Raw genomic sequence first — 6833 nt, 5'->3', positions numbered from 1 at the left:
AAGGAGAGACATCAAATCTTTACCCGTTTGAGAAATAAATTCCCAATAAGGATTAAAATCCCCTGGGCAAAAAATTGATGTCTTACTGTCTACTTAATGAAAACATTACTTCTTAGAATTATTAACAAGTTTCGGGCAGCCAGAAACAAAATGCCCAAATTCCTTACAATAAAAACAAGTACCAGGACTAGATTGTTTCCCCTTCTTAACAGAAGCAGACCGCATTGGAGGTCTTGGACCATAATACCCTTGGTGCATAGGAGGATAAGGGTACATCATATGCTGATAAGGAACCTGATTTGGATAAACTGGACCAAAGCCAAAAGTAGGATAGGGACTACCCGATGAGGCTACGTTCTCTTTTTGCTTCAACCTACTTTTTTCAGATTCTTCGTACTTTTTAGATTTTGCCCAGTCAGCTACAACTGCTGCTATCTTTTTATCCTCCTGTGTCCCAAACAATTTTAAAACCAACCCACAAAAATCTTCGTTATCCTCATACCTTTTACAAATTGCATACGATTTGCTAAAGAGTGAAGCATCTTTGTGATTTGCCTTATTAGCTACTTCAATCAATGTTTCAATTGCCATCAAAACATTATGTGATGTCAAATTTGGACGACTTGCTAGACTTCTAACACTTGACAGAGCATCATCTACCTGTAAGTCATCTCGTCTACTCTTCAACGCTTTAAGATCCTCTTTCATACTCTTAAGCTGATCCTCCAGTCCTTCTCCAAATTTCTTGCCAGCCATATCTACACAAAAGTCATATATACATTCAAACATGTATAAGAAAACCTGTTGACTTAATATAAAACCAGTTCTCAAATTAAATTCCTATTTATCACATAAACATATATCAGATAGATAAAGATATACCTTGAGAGTTACTACTCGAAGATCTTTGATCCCTTTGGGCAGTTACCGTACTACTTGAAGAGCCAGAAGCATTGTCACGTGAGGTAGAAGCAGTAGCAGTTGCCTCTAGTACCTGGCCCCTAGGAGCCCCAACCGTATTGGCATGTTCAATAGTATAACTCATGAGTATTCTTACAGTCTCAATATTATCCTCCTATTCCTGCCAACATCAGAATATCCTTGACTGACTCTCCTGTCAGTTTTTCAAACTCTGTTCTGAGTTCAACCAATGAGTAATCCTCTAAAGGATATCCTCTTTTCAACCTGTAAACACATAAAAATTCCTAATTTTTTTTTTTTTTTTTTTTTTTTTTTTTTTTAATGTATATCATGAAGGCATGCATTATAATATATTGCTCACCTGGCCAACGTCAAATCCTCCGAATTACCATCTGAAGCTTTCAACTTCAAAACTACTGGCACCAAACTTTTCCCAATTAAACTGTGCCTGGGTTTCAGCACCACAGCCATTCTTACTTCGCTCTAAAAACGTCAAAAATATAATATTTAAACATTCCCAATACTTAAAAAGATTTTTTTTTTCTTACACTAATAAATATCACGAATTCTCAATATACATAGACTCACTGTACACTTAAACCAAACACGCACGAGATTTTACACCTTGTAATACCTCGTCACACGCCGGTGAACACCACTCGCCGGACAAAATTAGTTCACCGACAGGTATAAATAACACAGTCCAAACAAAATTTCAAGAATAGCAAACATGTATTCACAAATTTTACTATCAAAATCACTTATAATTGAGTCCGATGGAAAATGTCCAACAAAATCCCACATAATAAAATGCTCCTCGCATTCTACAGCTGTTTGAATTACGTTCATGTAACAACAGCTCACACATATCCAGATTAAAACCATGCAAATCAAATATAAAGAAAAATCCCATTATCTCTACATAAAATAACGGATCCCCGGTCCATTATATTACTCTTAAAACTGTATGAACCTCCAAGGTTCCCGAAAGCAATTAAATTATCAATTTAAATTCACATTAAAAATGGACCCACTAAAAACAACAGTTCTCGGCCGAACCTACCAACTGTTTCACCAAAATATATACTAGCACCAAGCTAGTATTACAAATAAAGTAAAATATACTTACATATGACGACGCTACAGCTAACAAAAACTGTTGGGCAGCGAGGCAGAAAACTACGACTGCACGGACCGACAGCCGCCACTCGAGTGATTTAAATATAGTCACATCTCGCGAGACTTAACTTAGAATAATAATCAGTTGTGAGGACTTTTTCCATGAACAAGAAGGGTATAATTTTTTATTTTTCAAGAGTGATACTGTTTAGAACCCTGTGAAGTGGAAATGAATTGAAACTTTTATTACATATTGATCAGGGGTTAGCGCGAACGCAGACCCCTACACTAAAAAATTACGTGCCCGAGTAACCCGCATTTGGGGTTATCGCAGACTTCAGCCAAACCGGAGTGCAATGGTAAGGCCTCGATCTGGGGGAACCACCTTGCTGATCATGGTATCCCCTGCACCAGGTAAGTATGATCAGAAAAGGGCTATAAAGGTATATATAATATCTTTACTAAGCATTATTTAAAGTAGTAAAATTTAAAAACTGCAAATTAAAACACTTTTTCTTTTGAAAATGCAATTAAATTCACCAATAATAATTAAATTTTAAATTTACGTTTTTACGTTTTTGCTAATGGTGTAAAAATATTTTAAATTTTTTCCGGGTATCAAAAAATAAAATATATTACTTATATCTAGCTTGTCTGGTTTTTGTATGTACTACAACACCGATTATCTTTCCTGAATATTTTATTACGTACATTAACAAAATCATATTCTAATGCAAGTATGTGCTTTAAAACTTAAAGCAAGTCCCTATGTTTTTTTTATGTAATATAAATTTCTTTCAACATATTTTTGAAAATTCTGTAATGATAATGCAATTTAGCTCAATTCTCATTTTATTTATTCATTTAAGGAAAAGATACAAAGGGAAGCCAAGATGGATAACTCTTAATTATAACGATTATTTCAGGTCAAGATTTACCTTGACTAAGAAAAACTTTTATTGGCTGGTTGGAGCTTCACAGTATTTTAAAATTAAATTCACAAAACTTAAAAATTGCATACATATAAACATAATTATATTACTCATAAAGTAACAGGATTGTAGTTTAAAGTTAAATAAATATTTACAAAATATATATAATTTTTAACAATAAGATCTTTGATGTGCGTCAACTAAATTGCTTTGTACAGTTTTGTGTAGCGGTCTAGAGCGCTGAAATGCAGCCGTTCAGAGGATCAAAGATCTAATTTAAAAAAAAAATTGAATTTTAAAAAAAACTATATATTGAAAACAATGATAATTTGCCATTTTGTCCATTCAAAAACAATGACTACAGTATTTCTTTTTTTTTAATTTTAAAAAAATTATACTCCCTCTCTAAACTCCCCAGATTGAAATTGCTTCTAAACAGGTCTGCAAAAGTGAATAAAAATGCAAATGTATTCAATATCCAAAATAATTTATCATATTTTAAAACAGTCATTGTCGGCATGACGTAGTCTTTTTTTGTATAAATTTTCAATTACTTGGAGTATTGGCAAAGTTATATCCCTATGTTCTATATACGCCTCGGATCTTTCGATTCGGGCGCATAATAAAAATACTTTTTTGTTCAATCGTAATTTCATAAGAATGTAATATGTGAAGTATATAAAACTAAATTATAACGAGTATAATAATCAGTTGTGAGGACTTTTTCCATGAACAAGAAGGGTATAATTTTTTATTTTTCAAGAGTGATACTGTTTAGAACCCTGTGAAGTGGAAATGAATTGAAACTTTTATTAAATATTGATCAGGAGTTAGCGCGAACGCAGACCCCTACACTAAAAAATTACGTGCCCGAGTAACCCGCATTTGGGGTTATCGCAGACTTCAGCCAAACCGGAGTGCAATGGTAAGGCCTCGATCTGGGGGAACCACCATGCTGATCATGGTATCCCCTGCACCAGGTAAGTATGATTAGACCAGGGCGGTTAGACTTTAAATAATATTTGCACTTGTCATTTTTTGTCATTATAAGTATTAAAAAATTAGCGTATAATTTTGAATTTTCGAAAAAATAGAGTGAAAGAATCTTTAGTTTGTGCTAATAAAGACATTTTCTCTTGTGTGTTGATTTTTATTGTTTAACCTTATGATCAAGATTTTATCCTTTTGTTTATATAAACGGCATTGATATTGCCTGACCGAGTACAATATGAGAAATTTACTGATTACCTTTCCTGAACATACTTGAAACATGCTGGAAAAAGTCAAGATGTTGTAAATTCTTTTATATGGTTTCCTAACTAGTAAAAATTTATTTCTTGTATGTCAATAGTATTTTACTTATCAAATTATCTTATGAATTTGATTAAATAAAGCATTTCTAAATGACATTTAAGAACGAAACATAAAACAAGATAGACAACTCTAGCATATATTAAGGGAGACGTACGGTTGGAACTTGAGTTTAGGCCTGTAACTTATAAGACTTGAATATGCCATCTGTACTTGAAATAAGCATTTTCATTTCATTGCTATATTTATACTTGAAAATTAATTGTTAAAAAAAATTATTAATTAAAGCGAAGTAGTGATCTTTGCAGTGTTGCTCACAGGCACTTGTTTCGGAAATAAATTTTTAGGATAATTTTTTTAATAATAACACAAGATATCGAACTCCGAATACACTCAATACCCCCCCCCCTCCCCCCTTCAGAAACGCACTCATTTACACTTTCAGAAGAAAGGAACGGTTTGCCAGAGCCTGTGGTGTGGCTATTTAAAACTGTGACGGATCCAGCTGTGGGACGGAGCTCGAAGGGTGTACGGGGGTTGCAATAAACCCCCCTCCCCCTTTGATTCACGAAAAACAGAGAGAGAGAGAAAGAGAGAGAGAATATAGTATTTTTTTAGCTACAGAGAATGTTCAGTAAAAGCTAGGCAAATGTAGCAGGTTATTGTTCCATAGTAAAATAATGTTCCGTTAAAAAAAATGGATAGGATTTGGGGAATCGGATATATTTATAGGCAATCTATTTTTTCCCTGGTATGTACGATCTAAGGACAACGGTGTGTGTTCAATAGTTCCTTTAAATCATCTTAGCACGCCAAGTGTCCGATTGTTTACCCTCAGTCATCTTTCTTTGAGGATGCAAGTAAACGAATCAGATACTTGCCTTGGATAGCGAAGTACATATAAGCAATATTTCGATCATGTTTTCTATTAACACTGATCTATAATATTGCACAAACACGTAAAAGTATCAAGCATGCAGGTGTACATTGCATGTTTTGAACAAAAACATCGACTTACCTTTTTATTAAAATGCATGAAATGGTTGATACGTGATTCAGTGTACAGCATCTATTCCTCTTTTTTGGAGATTGTAAACAAAAGGTAGATAACTCCCAAACAAAGTAAAACGGCTGCAACCTCGGTTTACATTCTAACTAGGCTTAGGTGATATGTCCGTCCTTACTGAGGATCTGTCATTTTCCCGAAACGAAAACTGAAATGATACGAAACATTTTCCCTTTTATAAAATAAAAATCATTATTTATCATGTTTATTGCAATTTTTCTAGAAATTTTTTTTTTCTAAAGATAAACATTTTTATAGTACACAATGTAGATCTAATTCATAAGGGCTTGAGTAAATGAATTGATGAAAACTGCGAGCACGTTTGGTATGTGACAAATTATATGAATTGCGAACTGTGTAAAACTTGACGTCACCTCACAAAATATGTGGCAAATGCTTACATTCGAATTGCCCCATTGTAGAAGATAGAATTAGGCTATACGATTGGAGGTCAACTAGAAAAGGAAGATTTTCTTCAGGGTTTATTTAATTTAATCAAAATGTTGTTTATTGAACATATGAATTCGGTAAGACAGTTTGATAGCTGCATGATGGTTCAATCATAGTCTTATATCTGGTCGGTAACATCCCCACCCCGAAGACCAAGATCGACAGTAGTGCCTCGTAGTCTCAGTACATTTTTTCAGAGACCGTTACAAAAACGACTAATTAGAGGATATTGATCTCAGTCCATAACTTATCAAAACGATCTTGGGAAGATGCCTATCTTCATCGGATTGCCAATCCACATTTATGTAAAATGTGACCGAAAACTATAGCAGCAACCACTTATGGCCAAGTTTGCTGTTTTTTTTTCAAAAGTAAATCGAAGTCAAAGGTTAAGGAATAAGGAAAAAAAACTTTTGGTACTTAATACAAGGAGACACGGGGCCCGTGTCATATAGTGAGACTTCCCCCCGGAAGTCTGGCTATATAGTGAGTCTTCCCCCTGGGGGGAAATATGGCTATATAATGAGACTTCCCCCCATAATGACCAGAGTGAGTCTTCCCCCTTCGGTTTTCAGTTTGGATTTTATATACATTGACATAATTAAATATTTATTGTATGCTTTAGGGACCTTTTAACTTTTATAAATTTTATGAAGTATTTTTAGGATTTGTATTTCATTTTGAAATTAAATTTGCATGATATCAATGAAATTACATCACTATAAAATCAAATAAGATGGATTTGAGTTCTAATACACTTTAAATCAAATTCTGACTGTCATGCATATTTTAGCAAAGGCACCGGATGCATGGACTGGGCTTAACCTCCCCCCCCCTTTTTTTAATTTATGACCGGAAAAATTGCATGAAAATGTGTGCATCCCCTGCTCATCACACCCATACATCAATTCATACAATTATTTTTTTTCATTTTGATCGTGTTTTAAAAAGTGTTTATTTAAAGATATTTTATTAAACTGGGTTTGGACGATTGGATGTTTGAATACACATATAAAAAATACGTAAAATTTTAT

At 33.8% G+C, this 6833-nt stretch overlaps 2 non-coding genes across 2 annotated transcripts; both read right to left on the bottom strand.

Moving 5' to 3' along the window:
- Positions 1–2298: 2298 nt before the first annotated feature.
- On the bottom strand, positions 2299–2462 carry LOC134240446 (U1 spliceosomal RNA). The gene has a single exon (XR_009986447.1). It is a non-coding gene; the product is annotated as a U1 spliceosomal RNA (small nuclear RNA).
- Positions 2463–3796: 1334 nt separating this feature from the next.
- Positions 3797–3960, bottom strand: LOC134240448 (U1 spliceosomal RNA). The gene has a single exon (XR_009986449.1). It is a non-coding gene; the product is annotated as a U1 spliceosomal RNA (small nuclear RNA).
- Positions 3961–6833: the final 2873 nt, after the last annotated feature.

The sequence above is a fragment of the Saccostrea cucullata genome, unplaced genomic scaffold, assembly GCF_032062105.1.
Source record: "Saccostrea cucullata isolate Sc308-1 unplaced genomic scaffold, CSIRO_AGI_Scuc_v1 ctg246, whole genome shotgun sequence".
Lineage (NCBI taxonomy): Eukaryota > Metazoa > Mollusca > Bivalvia > Ostreida > Ostreidae > Saccostrea > Saccostrea cuccullata.
The sequence above is the reverse complement of the archived record's forward strand: the minus strand, read 5'-3'. Positions and strand labels throughout refer to the sequence as shown.